The 20402-nt window shown below is 43.7% G+C and overlaps 1 protein-coding gene across 45 annotated transcripts in view; it reads left to right on the top strand.

The window, feature by feature from the left end:
• Positions 1–20402, top strand: part of RIMS2 (regulating synaptic membrane exocytosis 2) — a 558076-nt gene that overhangs the window by 1431 nt on the left and 536243 nt on the right. The gene's annotated exons all lie outside the window — the stretch shown is intronic.

Genomic DNA, 20402 nt, shown 5'->3' with positions numbered 1-20402 from the left:
TCTTTCTCCATAAACACATCTCAACTCCTTCCTCCCCCTCCCCTCCCCCTGTATTGCTTGAACTCTGAGATTAGGATACAGAAGGATGCTGCATGCTAGGAGTGCAGGCAAATGGTTTTGTATGGACAGAGAGAGCGAGAGAGATGGTTAGAGGAACAGTCTTGGATACACGGCTGTGTGCACAGCAAGTTCAGAACTAGGTTGCTGTCCACTAGCAGGGTGCTGATCTGAGGCTGCTGCTCATTCCAGCTGCTGTTTCGCTGCCATCTCTGTGACTATTGTGAGCTGGTGTCAGAGTGCATCCCCTGCCAGCTAATACAAATGGCTTGTGTGTGTCTGTTTGTGTATATATAATATATATATATATATGAGGGTGGTCGGAGATACTGTACTGGTAATGGGATGGCTTCGTGGATTAGTCATTTCAGGGTATGGGTGTTTGACGTGGGACATTGACGTGATAGATTAATTAAACTGCAAGATAGGAGAACAAAATGAACACATCAGTAGGTGGATTAGTTTTGTTTGGGACAGGGAACTAAGCCACTTACATCAATAACATTTTGGTGTAAGATACAATATTCTGATATCCTTGTTGTGTCATACAATAATGTGTTTTGACCTTTCAGGGGATAATATTGATATCATTTTTGGTAGTACAATCTTTTTGAGATGACAAATGTACCCCAACATTACTATTACCATATGCAGTTTAAAATTGGTTCCTTTTGCTCAGCCTGTGTGTGTGTGTGTGTATTGGACACATCATTTGGTTAAAATATTTCACATAACAGAACTAGTGAGTTATAGTTTACAACGGTTAGTATTTGATAATATATATATATATATTTTGCTAGAGGGTATCAGTCTCTCACGGGTAATAGAAGCTGCATATATGTCTTCAGTTACATCTCACATTATCCACCCTGATCCAGTGTATGAGAGGAGTTGGCAGCAGAAAGTTGGGTCATGCTGTAGCAAAAATGATAATTACTCTTCAGAATAACATTATAATCCTCACTGCAATAACATCATTTCCCAGATATTGGTTCATTATTTTCATGCTTCTGGTGGAAATAAAACACATGTTGCAAATGTTTAACTTATATACTTGGATCTTAAAGTATTCTACTACATTGTATAGTGTTAGAGAATCGATCGCTCTGGTTTTCACATCCCATTTATGGGCTGGACACGATATTGCTAGGCATTTGCGGGAGGAAATGGTGAGGCCTGTACCTTCTTCATAGTCTCTGCTTGTATTGGCCAGCCTCTTTTGCTTCTGTGCCCACTCTTCCCAGTGTTCCTCATCCCATACCCAGGACCAAAGAGGCTGCACCACTACATTGGCAGTAAATCCTATTCCCTTTCCTAATCACATTAGGACACAGGTTCTCAAAGTCGCACCTCAGGACCCCACACAGTGCATGTTTTGCAGGTCTCCTCACAGAGTCAAGTGAAATTATTACCTCAACCTGCGGATATTTTAAAACTGTGTCATTCAGTAATGAGTGCACCTGTCGGGTGACCTGGAAAATGGGAGCTGTGTGGGGTCCTGAGGACCGAGTTTGAGTATCACTGCATTAGTGGACAAGGTGGAAGTCACAGCTGCTGTTTACGTCTTTGAAACTATTTTGTGTAACTTTTGGTGAAACTAGTAATAGTTTCGCCTCATTCATATGAAATGTTTGGCTGTAGAATAGATAAACAGCTGGTGAGCGTCCTTAATCCATCCACCAAGAGGCCTTGTCTGACAACCACCCCAGCAATACCTAATAGCATGATGCACTCAGCGATTTATTTATATAGCGCCATCATGTTCTAGAGTGCTGTTTTCAGTCACATCACTCCTTTGAGTGTGTACGCATAGAAAATTAAGATGGGTACATACAAACTACACATAGTAGCTTATGGGTACATACAAACTATACACAGAGGCTTACAGTCAAATGCTTCCTCTTGAATGAGCTTTGATCATTTAAACCGTTTCTCGGTCAAAAAGCAGCAGCAAAACTGACGTCTATACATTAAATTAATGCTGACATTATACTCTATGCAAGCACATCAAAGTTGGTCTGTGTTTGTCTCCACTTCCTGGTTCCAGTGTCTGCGCTGTTGGTGTTGCAGAGACGAAGGTGGCAGGTTGTTGTCTGAGATGTTTTCAGGGAGGGTTTGCTGGGAAGGAAACTCAAGTGCTTTGAATACAAGGCGGCTGTGAGTGATAGAGAGACTGTAGTTGATTCAAGCAACAATAGAGTTGTATTAGTGATGTAATCCTTTCGGTAATGTTTGGCCACCATAGGCTGCATCCATGGCTATGAATTTACACCTCCACTGTGCAGTATTTAAATTAATGTACAAAAACTGATTAGGGATATGATGTTGAGATTTATATTCTGCTACCATGCTTATTGCTTCTTATGCTGCAACATCAGTATCATATTCGGACTGATTCAGACCCGTTTGGAGGACTGCGAATTCGCAGCCGCCCGGACATCAATAAACCGCGCAGGGGCACGGTGCGCTGTGCGCAGGTGCGGGGTCTCCTTGAGGATGGACCATACGAAGGGTAGCCTTCGCTGGCCATACCACGGGAGACTGAGGGGCGGGGGCGTTCCAGGGTGGATCCCCGGCATTTCATGGGCGTGCCCACAAAAACAGTGGGCGTGCCCACAAAAACAGTGGGCAGGCCCCAGCGAACACAGGCGTACCCCTGCCTGTGCACCTGTACATATCCGTTTGCAGCCCTGGGGGTCGACAGAACTTAGGTTGAAAGTCATTAGGTCGACAAGCATTAAGTTGACATAAAAAAAGGTCTACATGAAACACTCCTGTTGACCTCATGCTGTTGACCTAATGCTTGTGTTGGCCTAATGACCATGTTGACCGAATGCATGTCGACCGATCTCATGTGTCGACCTAGTTACTGTCGGCCTAAGGCCGAATGACTGTCGACCTAAGGCTTGTAGACCTAACGACTGCATCCCCGGCTGGTGGAGGAAGGGGCGCGATTTCAAGCGCTGCGTTAACCTGCTCGCTGGGCTGTGAACACACGCATCCCAGCGAGCAGGTCTGAATGGGTCCATAATCAGTAGAATTGTACATAGATGTGCAATGTGCGCACATACAGGTGGTACCGATGTGGGAGGGGCCATCTAAGCAGTGGTGGCAGGGGGCAGAGGTCAGAAAGAACGCATTTTCACCGGTGTTTCCAGGCTGACCATAGAAGTGACGCACTAATCAAGCTGCGGGTCATTTGTGAGGCTGGCACAAAATGCGGTCTGATGCTGCCACCTCTGATTGGCCGATTATGTCTGATCACCTGTCAGTGGTACTGTTATTATTGGCTGCTGAAATCAATCTGCAGAATGATATTTGGAATTGTTCTGCTGAACGGAATCATTTTCCCATTTGATCTTTTGAAGAGAAATACAACAGATGTTTGCATTTGTTTGTGCTTAATGATTACTTTCATTTTGTTTTTTGCATCTGGTTCTCATTGCCTTTTACTTGGCAAATGTGACTTTTTTCGTTTTCTAACACTGCACAGACATGCGCTATATTGTGTACGAATTGTGGCGGGGGGTACTTAGATTATCGATAGACTGTGCTTGCGTACGAATAACAGTACGCACGCATGAGGCCATTCAGTGATAAAATCCAGCGTTTTTTTTAAATCGCAAGCCATTCACAAGTTGATTGACAGGAAGCCGGCATTTGGGGGTGTTAATCCGTCCGTCTTCTGGGAGTGTCAGGGAAAACTCAGGCCTACCCAAGCGGTTTCAGGTAGGGGGTGTGACGTCAACTCCTGGATGAGTATAGTGTTACCATATGCCACCCACTTCCTGCTGAAGTAGGCAAGATTAGGAGAACAGTTACGGTATAGATAAGGTAGATAGCGCCTACGTCGAAACCTAAGGGTTAATATACTCTGTCAACATTGACAAAGGTTGACACAAGCTCAACGTGGACATGGTCGACATGAATAAGATTGACGTATGTCGTATGGAGCGCTGCGGAATATGTATGCGCGATCAGTGGTGTAACAATAGGCGCGCAGATCCGGTCGTGGGGAGGCGCTGTGTAAGTGCAGGCGCCGGGGGTATGCGGGGCTATTGTAATGCCGCTGTGCTGCGGCTGGGCCCCGCAGATTTACCTGTCTGCGCAGCGGTCCTGGCTCCCCTCCTGCCCTGGCTTCTGCAGTGCTGGAATGAAAATGGACCATCATAAAATGTCCGCCCCCATAGAGCAGACCATTCACAAAACTGTCTGCTGTATGGGTGGGGACATTTTGTGATGGTCCGTTTTCATACCAGCAGAAGCCAGGGCAGGAGGGGAGCCGGGACCGCAGACAAAATCTGTGGGTCTCAGCCGCAGCACAACGAAGGTTAAGGCATGGGCGGCGGCGGGGGGGGGTTTGTTATATTTACTGGGGGGGCGCTGCCGAAATTCGGCAGGGGGGGGGGTGCAATTTTCATAGTTACGCCACTGTGCACTATATAAGAAACTGTTCATAAATAATAATAATAATAAATAATAATAATTAAATATCGCCCATATCACCAAGGATCCCTAGCAAGTTACCACAGAATGGGCCCCACACATGTATAACAGACAAGTCATCCGCCTGATGGTCAGTTTGTTCAATTTACCCTGCATCTTCCTCCCCCTTCACTTTCCGGCCTAGTTATAAGGATGCAGCGGTAATAAAGAATTTGCTACTTTATAACTAATAGTGAACTCATCAAACGCCACTGGAGCTGCTGAACGATTTTGGCTGATACGTGGTGGTAAAAGTAAGGGGAGTATTATCGCTTTGTCAGACAGTCCTGCACTTCATTTTGGAAAAAATTTAAAAAATTATCTAAACCACTAAAAATATCTATAAACTTATCTAATACCAATCCCACCCAAATCCTGGGTCATACACAGGAATTTTGACCTGGGATTTTGGTGGGTCTCCACTCTCTTCTCCCCGGCGGCCAGACAACTGGAACCGGTTCAACATCCCAGGTAAGAGTTGTTTCCACTGCTGACCCGCTACTGCTTGTGTCCAGGGTAAAAACCCTGGGTCACTTTACACAGGATTTCACCATTTCCACTGACAAAAATCCAGGGTAGGTGCGCATTCATGTGCAAAAACCCAGGATTTTTTTCTATGTCAGTGGAAAAGGGATATAATAAAAAATCTTTTTTTTTTGCTGTGGACTATTAATGCTGTTGCAGTAAGACGATTATACCTCTGCTTCCTCTTCTAAATAGGCTTTTCCCACGCTTTGAACTAGAAACCTTGCAAATAGTGTCCTGGCCGGAGACTATATCCTAAGTTAGCCTTTTGAGAACACCCGTCTTTGTCAGGGAAAGGGCTTATCTCCTCTATTAGAGCATTTTGAGAGAGGAAGCATTGCTTTATTAACGTATACTACAAGATGGTGTGTGCGTTTGCATGAACATTCTACTTTAAATGATATTTCCATCTAATTCCTGTAATTTATTGATTTGTACATGTCCTCTTACTACTACTACTACTGTATATATATTACTTTTTCTGGTTTGTTTTTGCATTTATACTCGAAGATTGATTCGTTTTCTGTCCTCGCCTCATTATAAAACGTTATAAAAAAAATTTCTCTGCGTCGGACAGACCTTTTACCACTATTCCACTTGTGCCACTTTCTAGAACAAAAACACCTTCTGCTACATCTAAAAACAGGACAAGTGCAAACCAATAGGAAACTGAAGATGGGAACACGTCTAATTCAGACAATGGGACAATAAAGAGCAAACAGACGTCTAACAGAAATAGATGATGTATTTATATCTGTGGTGAATATTACGTTGCCGGACTTGTCGGCCAGAGAGATAGTCAATGAACTTGATGTACGGGAATCTGTTAAGAGGATTTGGGCTGGTGGACATTTAATGCTGTGTAGGAATGTTACAATGAGAGTAACATGAGAATAGCTTATTACTTGTCACTTCCTTATTCACGGTCTACAAATACACATGGATTGTCCCGTTGGAACTCTACGTTGGAGGGTATTCAATCCCGACAGTTGGAATCCCGGCCGTTTCCGACAGCGTTTGTCTGTAAATTGTCGGAAACGGTTGCAGATTGTCGGAAAATGGGCGTGAATTTGACAATCCGTTTCCAACAAAACAGATAATTGCCGCCAATGGCAGCATTGAGTAGGTGAGTTTCCAATGTTGGATCGGCACAGATTGAATGCCTCTAGAAATCTGCGATATTTCATCCATACTGCAAAAGTATCAAGGGTTATTATTATTAATAATAATAATAATAATATAGTAGGGAGACAAACATATTATATGGGAAGTGGTTACAATGCTGGTGGTCGAAATACCGGTGCCAAAATCCTTTCCAGAAGCCACAACACTGGAACTGGAATCCCGGCATCAGTTGAGATGCCATTGCTGCAGTCCCCTCAGCTGTACGTATGCTGGGGTGTCCTAGTGTTAGGCCGTGGTGGTGGTTTAGATTTAGGCATGCATACTGTATCCTATTATATGGGTCATATTTGGGTGGCAGTTGGTGTGGCTCCTCAAAAAAAATGATATTATCATGATAAAACATCAACATTAAATGTAATTTTTTGAAACGTTATTCTTTTTATAGACTATACACTAATACATTAATTACATTTTGTACCCCAAGGTTGAAATGTGCTTTTGGGTGGAGATCTATAACTTTAAATCAGAAAATGACCTGCCTGGGGTCAGGCGATGGTCTGCAATCTGGCCATTCCCATCTCAGACCCGTTGGCAGTGAGGAAAACCCTCTTATGTCTGCTGGAGTCCAGAATATTACCTACCTGGTGTCAGGCAATGGGCCACAATTTGGCCATCCCCATCTCAGATCAGTTGGCAGTGAGGAAAGCCCTCTTATGTCTGCCGTGGCCCAGAATGAGTAACTAAATAGTATTCTCTTAATGGATAATGAAACCTCTCTATTTGGGTTGATAAGCCTAGGAACAAAATAATTTTCTCAATTATATAACCAATAATGTTTCATTAATTTTTTTGCATTTTATGATAATGCCCATCCATATCATTTTTAACATATCACCATATTCCACCTAATAGTTGTATTATTTCTCATATTTTGGGCTTTATACACCACCAAGATGGATTTGAAATAAACCAGACAAAATGTGCTTTAAATGAAGACTTTGATATTTAATTTGAGGATATTTATATGCAAATCAGGTGAACGGTGTCGGAATTACAACGGTTTCTATATGTGCCTCACACTTTTTAAGGGGTCAAAAGTAATGCACCAATCGACTCAAAAGCTATTTCATGGACAGGTGTGGGCTAGTCCCTTGCTATTTCATCATCAATTAAGCAGGTAAAAGGTCTGGAGTTGATTCCAGGTGTGACATTTGCATTTGGAATCTGTTGCTGTCGACTCTCAATATGAGATCCAATAGAGCTGTCACTATCAGTGATGCAAGCCATCATTAGGCTGAAAAATCAAAATAAACCCATCTGAGAGATAGCAACAACATTAGGTGTGGTCAGTTCAACTGTTTGAACATTCATAAAAAGAAAGAACACACCGGAGAGCTCAGCAACACCAAAAGACCCGGAAGACCATGGAAAACAACTGTGGTGGAGGACAGAAGAATTACTTCCCTGGTGAAGAAAAGCCCCTTCACAACAGTTGGCCTGATCAAGAACAATCTCCAGGAGGTAGATGCATACAGTATGGATCAAAGTCAACAATCAAGAGAACCAAAAAGACAAGAGTGTAGGACACTGATTGCGCCACTGCTACTGTGGCTTCTGACTACTCCAAGGATCTACCAATTCCCAATACGTTACAAATGTCAAAGAGGAGTGTCAATAGCGCTGTGCCTCCATATACAACATACAAATAGAATCCTCAGTTTACACATAGGGATATTCTCATGTATATCCTCTCTCTTCTGTCTTGTCGTTAAAACCTGACAGTAATAACTGACCTTCGGTCAGAACCCTATGTTCACATAGGGGTTTCTTTTCTAGATGGTGAGTATAATCCTCTCCAGACAAACTCCAATGACTGGATCCAATGACCGTGGTTCCCCAATGGGAATATTCCACACACTGAACTTTTAAATATGCCCTTTATACGTATAGGAGTTTTTTTGGTCTTCTATGTCAATGGACTCTACCACCGGTGTCGCACTGTACAAGTATGGTGACACTTCCCAGATATAATCCCCTTATATACATGACTCACCTAGGGATCAAGCCTTATGTGTGTAGAAAGGTATCTTTACACAGCCTCCAATCAAGGGGTCCAGGAATAACACCGATGGAGATCAATTCTCCGGGAAAAAAAAAATTCTTGGGTGAAAGTAAAAAAAACAGCATAAAACATATATTAAAAGTATATACAAGACCTCCTGACAGGTGGAGATGAACATAGTCTCCGTAACTGGATTAGGGAACCTTGAAAAAAATGCTGAGTTGACTTAACAGTATGTCCTCCACAGATCAACGTGTTTCGGGCCTTTACCAGAGTGATGGAAAGAGAAGAGTATGGAGAAGGAAAGTAACTGCTCATGATTTATAACATACCACCTCATCAGTGAAGCTTGGTGGTGCTAGTGTCATGGCGTGGGCATGTATGGCTGCCAATGGAACTGGTTTCCTTGTATTTATTGATAATGTGACTGCTGATAAAAGCAGCAGGATGAATTCTGAAGGGCTTTCGGGCAATATCATCTGCTTGTATTCAGTCAAATGCTTCAGAACTCATTGGACGGCTCTTCACAGTGGAGGTGGACAATGACGTGAGGCATACTGCAAAAGCAACCAGAGTGGAATGTTATGCAATGGCCAAGTCAATCACCTGACCTGAATCCTATTGCGCATTTCACTTGATGAAGACGAAACTGAAGGGAAAATGCCCCAAGAACAAGCAGGAACTGAAGACATTTGCAGTAGAGGCCTGGCAGAGCATCACCAGGGATGAAACCCAGCGTCTGGTGATGTCTAGGTGTTCCAGACTTCAGCTGTAATTGACTGCAAAGGATTTTTAACAAAGTATTAAAAAGTGAAAGTTTGATTTAGGATTGTTTAGTTTGTCCCATTACTTTGGACCCTTAAAAAGTGGGAGGCACAAATAGAAACCGTTGCAATTCCTACACCGTTCACCTGATTTGGATGTAAATACCCTCAAACTAAAGCTGAAAGTCTGCAGTTTAAGCACCTCTTGTTTGGGTCATTCCAAATCTATTGTGGTGGTGTATAGAGCCCAAAATATGAGAGTTGTGTCGATTTCCCAATATTTATGGACCTGGCTTTATGTCCACCAAGGTTTTATAATTTACTGTATATCCTTGATAGTGTTTTGCTACTTGTTATTATATACCTTCTCTTCCTAGTACATGTTGTGTTGTTCTAGAAAGAGCTCTTTATAACATTACTCGGGCACCTTCCAAATATTGACAGCGGAAACATTGGCTACAACCGGCATGGCAACCACCTGGTACCATGAGTGGAATATGTGGGGCGCTAGGCCGTGCCTATGTTATTCTGATGTGTGTGTGTGTGTGTGTGTGTGTGTGTAATAACAATGTGCACACACATTCTCAGATCAGACAAGCACCGATACGTTACACATGCATCCTTCTATAACGATAACGACTAATGGTAAAACATTTCTATATTCTATCACGTGGTGCGTTGTAATGTCTGCCCTTGTATTGGCTGGCGGAGCCGATTGGCTTGTCTGGAAGTGCTGTCGTAGTCTGCCGTCCCTTCTGAGTGCCTTTGTGAAAGCAGCTGATCCAATTTTGAAATGTAAAGTGTAATGATACCACTAATAGACAGTGCATTAACTACAGTATATGGGACTATTTGGCAAGCCGTACTTTTTACATTAGCCTGTCTTCTATTTGCGCTCTATAAACCGGCCCCTACAACTATGCTGTGCTGCTGCAGAAAAAGCACTGCTCTCAGTATATTGGGGCCGATTCAGTTCCTCTGTTGATGGTGTGGGTCTGCACATGCGCACCCCCGGTGTTTTGTGGGCGTGCCAGAGGAGGAAAAATCCTTGAATGGTAATTAATCATCAAAGGATTTCTCCTCTGTGCCGGCGCTAGCGATCGGTTATGTACCCGTACACATCGGTACGCAGGCCTGCACTTGGGTCCGTACAGTGTGTGTGTGCATGGCCGTCTTAACATCAGCACGTGCCTCAGGGCAAAATAATTCACTGGGCCCCCCCACACACCCCCCCACCTATGTGCAGCAGCGGGTCCAGCCAGTGGGGATCTGGGCAGTGGTGGCTGTGAGCTTGTAGCGCTATTTTGAAAAGACTGGCTGGACGCTGATTGGCTGAGAGAATTTAGCCAATCAGCATCTGGCCAGTCTTTTCAATTTGTTTTCAAATTCAGCAACGCTTCCCGCCCCGCCGCCCGGCAAATAGCGCTACAAACTCCCAGCCGCCGCTGCTCGGATCCCCGCTGCCTTGATGCTGCTGCCCGGGGCAGTGCCGTCTTTCCCATTGGGGTGGGCCCCTGCAATTCTTGGGCCCCTGGGCAACTGCTCATTAAGCCCAATGGAAAAGATGGCAGTGGGAGGGGAGGTTAGGGTTAGGCAGGGGGATGGAGGTTTGACTCCAGTGGGAGGGTTGGTTAGGGTTAGGCAGCGGGAGGGGATGTTAGGGTTAGGCAGTGGGAGGGGGGGTTTGGGTTAGGGGGGGTACACACCAGAACAATTAGGGCTCAATTCCATCAATCTGGATCCAATTCTGACCGATTGGATGCAGATTGTATGTAGATTGGGCATGTTTAGGTCCAATTAGGGTTTAGCAATCTGAATAAAGGTAGGGTAAAATTACTTACCATTGTGTCTGTGTTCTGGCCCCCAGGATCTCACTCCCGGGATCCCGGCTGCCTGTATTTAGTACCCATCCCACTTTTCCTTCGCTAATTCTAAAATCATCGCACCCTCCCTCCGTTTAGTAGTAGCACCAAATCCTTTATAACATTATGCATTCTTGCACGGATTTCTAGTTTTGTTTCAGTTTTTTGTACTAAGGAATCTATTGAGAACCTCTTGTGGTGCCATATAATATGATAACAGGTATATATATGCTGAGAATACATATAGTATACCTGTATCCATGTGGTCATATAAATCTAAGTGCTGTTCGTATTGACCAGCCCCCTAGTCCCTGTATTCCCTGTGCTGTAAATACAACTGCAATAAAAATGACATGCTGCAGCCAGTATAGTCGGCACCATGTGGGTGGGGTCCTGCTCTGCAGAAATAGCTGCTTTCCTCAGGAAACCCAATAACAGAGTAATTTACAGAGTGCACCGAGACACCCACTAATGTTAGTGGCAGGTCGTCGTTGTGTATATATACATGTAACATGCACCCTATTTAAGGTAAGCCCTTTCTGTATCATGTTGTTCCACCCTACACCTTGACAAAGGGGCGTGTCAGACCCGAAACTTTGGTTTATAATTTTTTACCTGCTTTTGAATCTACTGCGTCTTTGAAAGATCCAGTTCCATTGTTTGTTCCAGTCCTTGTTTTACCCATGGCTATGATAGGATGAGTCAGATATTATGCACCACTGACACTGAGAAGTGGATCAGGAGATCTATTTATATTTATATATACTAATGACTGGTAAAGGGCTATTAAAACAGTAGTATGCATTTAAGGGGTAAGACATATTTGGCAATGATGGGGCCAGTAAGGTAATAACGCACCAGCCAATAAATTCCTAACTGTCATTTTTCAAACACAGCCGATTGGCTGTTGCGTTACCACCTTCCACTTTATCACCACTTTACCAGGCTTAACCCTTTGAGTGCCAAGCAAACATTTTTATTTATCATAGTGACCTGTATTATTTACCATATATATAATCTTTTTTTTTATTTTTTTTACAAAGTTTTTATTTGAATTTATATAACAAATATGAGAGACGCTGACATTTTTAGCAGATCGTTTTTAGCGAACAGACTCTCCACCCCGCCCCCAGTCCCTATCTGCTCCTACCTCCAATCTGTCTTCACAACTCCCTCTCTCCATATCCAAAAAGTTTGAAACAGATCAGTGTCCCTGCAAATATTGCTTGCACTTTCTGTTAGTTTAATGCACAAAGGAGACATTTGATCTGTGGAGTGTCCTCTAGTTGTCATTGGCGGTACTTCACCTCATAGAGGTGAGGAGTAGTTACATATACATATATATATATATATATATATATGTATGTATGTATGTATGTATGTAGAGAGAATGCCAATAGTGTACAGCACAGTGCCAAAGCCAGTAATATACAGTCAAAAGCCAGAGGTATACAGTATACTCCCTAGGCCAGTAGTATACAGTATAGAGACATTGCCAATATTATACAGCAGAATGCCAAGACCAGAAGTATACAGTACAGTAGCAGTAGTATATAGTAGAGCCCTTCTACACATAATGTACAGTACAATGACCGAATGATATTGTACATATCAGTAGTTAATATAGTTAATAGTAGTTAATATGAGCAGTGGGCTTAATCAGAATGTACAGTACACATTATAAAAGAGAACATATTCATATAAGTAAGGAGATAAGGACGCTTCTTATGATATTGATAGTGAAAGGATCAAACATTATGATCAAATCCGCACTAGGAGCTGTCCAGTATCCTGCAGCTCTTTGGACATTCCGCTGTAGGATAGTGGTCAGTGGATGGAGAGTACATCATGGTGGGATCAGAAGTCTACTATATATTGTTCAGGAAAGATCAGAAGTCCACTATAGTATCCGAGATTATTCTATGATTGCCAGACATTAATAGGACTGTTTAATTACCACTGATTATAGAGTGTCACCTGACATTATCTGCCTGACACAAACTAGTTACCAGAGATTACCGGTCTGATACACGCACACAATACTCACTAGAGATTATGGGTGAAATTTACTAAGATGTGAAATACACTTCACAGGTCATGCTGCTATGGGCAACCAATCAGAAGCTACTTCTTATTTATTTACCGCCCTCTAGAAGATAGTAGACAGGATGTGATTGGTTTCCCATAGCAACATGACCTGTGAAGTGTATTTCCCATCATCTTAGTCAATTTCACCCTGGTGGGCGATTATGCAAGTACCACCAAAGATATTGGTGTTTGGCCAGTGGCGTCACTAGGGGGTAGGAGGCCATGCACCCTACCCCGTGGCCACCAGGAAGCGGTTAGTTATCTGTTTCCGATATTAGAGCTACACAAAACTTTGGCTACTAGAGTTCGGTGTTCTGCTGTACAATGACCACGAGAGATTGGAGGTGCGCTCTATACTGGCTATGAGGGATTGCTGGTCTCCTGTACAATAACCATGACAAATTGTCAGTGTGCTGTACAATGACCACGAGAGTTTGGCGGTGGCTGTATACTTGCCACAAGAGAAGAGTAAGGCCCCCATACCCCTGAAAGACATTACACACAAGCGTACAATCTTGAGGGATTGTATGCAGATTGTAGGCATCGTGTTTCTTGTATGTCGTGACTGTGTATGACGTGTGTGTGCAACACATGTCATTGTGCGTATACAGTCTGTGTTGCCGACCGCGGCCTAGCCTCGGAATGTATCGCATTCTGGGCTTTGTGTATATGCGGACCGCGGCCAAACCTCCAAGAACAGCATTTTCAATGGATTGGCCGCATTTGAGCCATTCCTGCATCTCGCCCATCGTCTTCCAGTGAAATCAGACATACTCATGCGTATTGTTACACTGACAGCTGCTCCCACTGCGCACTATAGCTGGTAAGGGGTGCATATAGCAATACATTTTTAGCACCACGTCTCACACAGGAACTGCCATTCTTGTTTACAGCATAGAAAATAAAAGCAGCGTATATAGCATGGAAAATAGAAGCAGCGTATATACTGTAGCATGGAAAATAGAAGCAGCGTATATACTGTAGCATGGAAAATAGAAGCAGCGTAGATAGCATGAGCCAAGCATCCAGAAGACAGCGCCCTCACTGTGTACACAGGCTGATAAGGCTGGGAAACACCAGACCACTGTCAGCTGCAGCTTATCCAGTTGCAAAACTAGTAGAACTATAGCCTGTGGCCTTGTGCCAGCTGAGAGCTTGTCCACACCTTAAGTACAGTATAATAACATCTGCGCAGCCAATTCTTGGTGCGGCTATTTGCAGCTTGCACTATAGTCTGTATTCCCAGACATGTACAGAGGGATTCAGTATGAAATCCCGGCGGTCGGGATCCCGGCGTTCAAAATCCCGATGCTGGAATCCCGACAAGGGGGGGACGTGGATCGCCCCCCCTTGCGGGCTCGCTGCGCTCGCCACGCAGCGGGCCCGGTGCCTCGCTACGCTCGCCACGCTAATTTATTCTCCCTCCAGGGGTGTCGTGGACACCCACGGAGGGACAAACTGTCGGGATTTCGGCGGTCGGGATCCCGACCGCCGGGATTTAAACTGCATCCCGTACAGAGGGGTCTTGTATACAATGACCCGGAAACCGGCTGATCATTGTATACTCTTCCTATACTGTGTTCATTAATGCTGTATGTGTCCCCCAATATATTATCATTTGATGAAACAGTATTACCCTTGTAATAGATAACATGAGTTTCAGTATATATGATTGTGTCTTTGTTGTGGGGTCAGGAACAGGTGTAAATACCGGATGAGGATGAAGGTCCTCACAGTCACACTAGTGAAGTGCCTTCTGTGAATGCTCTCCTACTGATTGGTGATTTTTCATCCAACCGGCACATAATATGCTTCTTAGCAGAGCTGGATTTAGACCTCATGGGGCACTAGTCAAGATACTGGCTTAGGGCCCCCCACCCAAAAACACTCCATACTGCTACTGTATGTTATTGTTCCTGATTCATGTCCCTTACACTATTTGTAATGACCCTTAGGCATTATGCCACACACTGTAATGCCCCTTACACCTTATGCCACACACCGTAATGCCCCTTACACATTTTGCCACACATTGTATTGCCCCTTACACATTATGCCACACACCATAATACTCCTTACACATTATGCCACACAGTGTAATGCCCCTTACACATGATGCCATACACTGTAATTCCCCTTACACCTTATGCCACACACCATAATGCCCCTTACACATTATACCAAACACTGTAATGCCCCTTACACCTTATGCCACACACCATAATGCCCCTTACACATAATGCCACACACCATATTGCCCATTTCACATTATACCAAACACTGTAATGCCCCTTACACCTTATGCCACACACCGTAATGCCCCTTACACACTTTGCCACACATTGTATTGCCCCTTACACATTATGCCACACACCATAATGCTCCTTACACATTATGCCACACAGTGTAATGCCCCTTACACATTATGCCATACACTGTAATGCCCCTTACACCTTATGCCACACACCATAATGCCCCTTACACATTATACCAAACACTGTAATGCCCCTTACACCTTATGCCACACACCATAATGCCCCTTACACATTATGCCACACACCATATTGCCCATTTCACATTATACCAAACACTGTAATGCCCCTTACACCTTATGCCACACACCATATTGCCCATTTCACATTATACCAAACACTGTAGGGCCCCTTACACCTTATGCCACACACCATAATGCCCCTTACATATGATGCCACACACCATAATGCCCCTTACACAATATGACAAGATCCCTACATTGTCAACCACTGTCTGACCTGGCTGCCCCCTCCCAGAGGTTGCTCTTTGGTTCTGCGGGTTATCTAGAGTAGCATGAAAGGCAGCCGTTCTCTCCACTTGAGGCTGAATGGGAGGAGCTGTGCGCATCAGGACGTCTGCACTTAAAATACATTTGCCGTGGACGTGTAGATGGATTTGCGGGCTGCTCAGAGTTGGGCATGCACAAAGATCTTTTGGACCAAGGCTGCACTATATATACCTGCACTCAAAGGCCTATATACGGGGCGGTGCAGCCACATAGATGAGTTTGAATCAGTTCAGAATCCTGTATGTGTGTGTTTATTTATATATATATATATATATATATATATATATATATATATATACAGTATATATAGTAGCTGAGACAGCATACTGTATCTCCACATGAGAGTAATGTGGAGGATCCAGACCAGGTTTTGGAGCAGTAGCAAAAGCAAGGTTGGGTAATCGGCAGCACCTGTCATCTCCTGATATAAGTGTTTCCAGGGCAGAGGGTAAATGCTCCTGATGGTGGATTAGATGCCCAAGCGATAGGCCGGAGTGTGGGCTATGTTAGGGACCACCGGAGCGTTTGCAAGACTCTCTTCTATGCTGGATTACCTGTATGCTGCTGCCTGTAACTATGCTTACCTATGGAATGAATCTGGTATGCTGTGGCCTGCTTTATAAAATATAGATCAAAGTCTTTATTTGAATCCCCGTGTATGTGATCACCAATATTTATCTCGCTTCCGGGCAACTGGGACGAAGTTACGCTACTGGCTGCACTGCAGGTGGGGCTAATGTTAGCATCCAATCAGATTCTGCCTAGGATGCAAAAGAGAAACGAGAGCTAGAATCTAATTGGCGTAAATCTCTGCCCAGTGTCTGATATGCTAACCATGTTACATATACATTCTGCACATTTACCATTTTCACCAAAAAGTCACAAAATAACCCCACCCAACCATGTGATTAATATTGTAGGCAATTAAAATCTCAGTAGTGAAAACATTACAGTGAAATGCCAAATGAAAGTGTTTTCTGCAAACAGGAGATAAGTGCTGAGAATATTTATTACAACTATTAAGAAGTCTATGTAACAAAATGAAGATTATTTTCTATTGCCGCATACTGCAGTGATAGAAAATCTTCTTATGCTTCTGATGATCATTTAAAAGACGCCGGGGCGGTTCTCAGCTCCCCATCACTATTGGCCGGCAGTGGTATGAACAGACTTGTCTCTACGCCGACTGATGCGGCCCCTTAAATGTCCCAGGTCCCACCCTAAAATGCTAAAATGCCTATGGAACACAAATGCCGCCTCAAGTAATAACAATGTTGTACACACCTGCATACCCTGGTTCATGTGTGTGTGTGTGTGTGTGTGTGTGTATGGGAGGGGGGGGGGGGGGTTGGAGGTGTCAGCCAGCAGGGAGTTCCAGTCTCTACACCTGCTGACAGCTAAATACACTGTGTGTGTGGTGGCTAATTAAAATGGCCTTGCCTGCAGTCTATTTGGCCGGGCGGTAGCGATGCCACAGGGCCGTGCCAGTGTACACCTGGGGCGATTCTGCCTAATCTTCTAGGCGATTTTGACTATCTAGTCAAAATCACCTGGCCAAATCGTGCCGTGTGTACATGATTTTGGAGAGGTGTCAGGCTGACTCAGACTCAGGTGACTCAGACTACTTGTTATAAGCTTACTGTATGTGTGTATATGTGTGTGTGTGTGTGGGTTTAAACGAAACGCATCAGGTTTTACTTTCCACTACTCTGAAAGGAGTGGAACATCTTCTGTGTGAAAAGTTTGATGTGACATCGCCTATATCACATGCAAATTTGATTGTATCTTTTTAATTTGTCTTTGTTGCATGTGGTGCTTCATTAACAATATATTGAGAAAAAAAAGGTTTGATGTGAACGCTGAATTTTATGGACTTTTTAATAAAGCTGTTTGGAATATATCACTTTGTTTGATTGGAACAGGAAGTGGGGCAGTGGGCGATGTTTCAGTGCTCGGCATGTAGCGAATTTCGCTGCTTATCGAGACCATCTGAATTAGACCCAAATTTAGCAAATTTTACATAATGTATTTTTACATAATATATTGTCATTATGCTTATATAGAAGTGTATCTGAATGGATAGATTTATACAGTACATTAGAAATAAATGAATAGATGCAGAATGCTTTGTAGCGTTGGTGTAATGGCCTCTTTAGAGTAGAGAGTATACAGTATATATGTGTGTCATTTTATGACTTAAAGAGGCATACACATGTAGAGCTAAGCAATTTTGCCGGTGTCAAGATCTCCCATGGAGAGCATATACACTCGCAGAGATTTGTGCTAATCAATTTTGCTTAAGCAAAAAAAAAAAAGGCCGTGTAGTGGATCAGAATGAGAGATTGCGATCAGTATCTCTCATTCTGTACACACAGAGAGATTTGCAGTCATTTGCTAAGCAATATGACTAGATTTTGACTGCATGCACTGACTTAGTTAGCAAGATATATTTAATCTCTTGGAACATACACACAGAGAGATGTGTGCTTCCTTTCTAAGCAATCTAGTCAGATTGCTTAGAAAATAGCACAAAATCGCTCCGTGTGTATGCCCCTTTAGAAGCATGTTAGATGTTGGCTGAAGCTTTCCTTGATGCCTACACAGACCCGGCAGTTGTCTCCTCTGCTAAACCAACGCATTGTAGGCATCAGCAATGTCACTAGTCCTAGTGAGTCCCTTCTTAATATTGTATATGTACATTGCAAAGCTCTCCTTAGGCATAGCACTGCTTGCGGGGACTAATAACCTGGTTCTCAGAGATGCATGAACCATCCGAGTATAATATCTCGGAATGGTATGAAAATTCCACGGATTTTCTTTTATAGTCTATCAGGTAATAGGTTTGATTGAGCTCGGTTATGTTCAAGACAGATATCACATTCAACCACTCAACTGGTTCAATGTAGAAACCGAACTGAACATAACGGTGCTCCTTCCCATTGGGCTGTCTCGCAGCTCCTGCCCAAGATCTGTCTCATAGCTGCTACCAGTGGGGCTGTCTAATAGCTGCTGCCTGTGGGGCTGTCTCATAGCTCCTGCTTGTGGGGTGGTCATCCAGCTTTTGGCCGATAAGCTGTCCCCAGCCCATGCTTTGCTTGTAAGACTGCCCCTAATAATCTACAATGTAAGGTCCCAAACACCATAACCCAGCAGTATTGACCTCTGCATAGCATGCAAGGCTACCTAGAACCCCACCAGATGCCCTCAGAACACCTATCGACATGCCGAAGCACCATTACTACCCAGTTATGAGAGATGTGGAGATGAGGCTAATGAATGTGATTGGCTAGTGTTTCTGTCATTTAAATGTTTCCCATGAATCAAAAAAAATTAGTAATGTGTTAGTTGAGTTTACACTTAAGACATTAACCAAGAAAGAGTCTCCAAGGGGCTGAAAATGAGAGGAACCCTCCCGTCTTTGGCTTCTGAAGTATTATCTTGGGAATTTTTGTTGACTGCTTAGGTTTTCATCTAAGGATCATTACGGAACCTGCGTTGTACGTGGCTTCGCTCCTATCGCTAAATCTATATCTGTTGTCTCAGGAAGTCCCTTCAGTCGTCCACATTGGAATATTCATTAGGTAAAAAGGTTGAATATCTTTAGAATAATTTACACCTAGAAGCGAAAGTTTAGAGCTGTTATTTATCACTTTTTCCCGTCCTGTCAGTCCATTCACGTCAAGCAGTCTGTGTCCCATCTTCCCTTTCTGTCTAACGGACTACTAAGTACTGTATTTTCACCTTGTGAGTCCCCTTGATGTGCTGTGGTGTACGGCTGTCCGAAGTCATATGATACCTTACCTGCAGGTCCAATACAGGAATCTTTTTTAATTAGCAAAACTTAAAGTAAACCCTTCGTCTACTCCGGTGACACACCCATATTCAGCTATGAAATGACCTAACCACTGTTACTCCACTGTTGTGTTCTGTCTAGGGAGGCCTATCATGGGCCATTTTTTCAATCCCGGGATTGAAAAATTCTCAATCATACCCGGTATTCACCCTTCAGACTTCACGCCATGCTTGGAACTGCTATGCAGCAGTACTAAAACGGCCAATCACGGCTGAAGGGACTGAAGCGCTTCTGAAGGGGCAGGCGTGTGCAGCCGCAAAGTCTGTTTGCCAGGCAGCATCTGAGCCAAGCGCTGCTGGTGGTGAGCGCTGCCTGACATGTCATGTGACTTCTCCAACATGCAAAAAGAATGGCCTGTCCTTTTTGTTGGTTGTGAACATTTACTCTAAACCAATTACAGAAACGATTTGACCAATGTTAGCAAAAAGAAAATCCGAATGCTGAATAAGCAGTGATGAGACATAAACCACTGAAGGGTTCTGGCATGCTGAAACTTTAGCTAGTAGATCAGGGGGTATGTAAATGAGATAGGGGTTGAGCCAATCAGAATGTTTAGGGAGGAGTAGGCAGGATAGAAGTGATCACGTGCTAGGGTGATCGTCCTCTTTTCTTGTGAATCCCCACCCTCCCATCCGTATTTCTTTTCCTTGGTGGCGGTAAAGAAGATAGTGGGTGCGCTTTCCCCAACATCGATCATCATGAGCCATGCTTCTGCACGGGGTATGGCCACACCATCTACAAGGGTGGTTGTGCAGGGAGA

This window comes from Crinia signifera, chromosome 5 (assembly GCF_055691185.1).
Source record: "Crinia signifera chromosome 5, ASM5569118v1, whole genome shotgun sequence".
NCBI lineage: Eukaryota > Metazoa > Chordata > Amphibia > Anura > Myobatrachidae > Crinia > Crinia signifera.
This window is presented reverse-complemented; position numbering and strand designations above follow the sequence as displayed.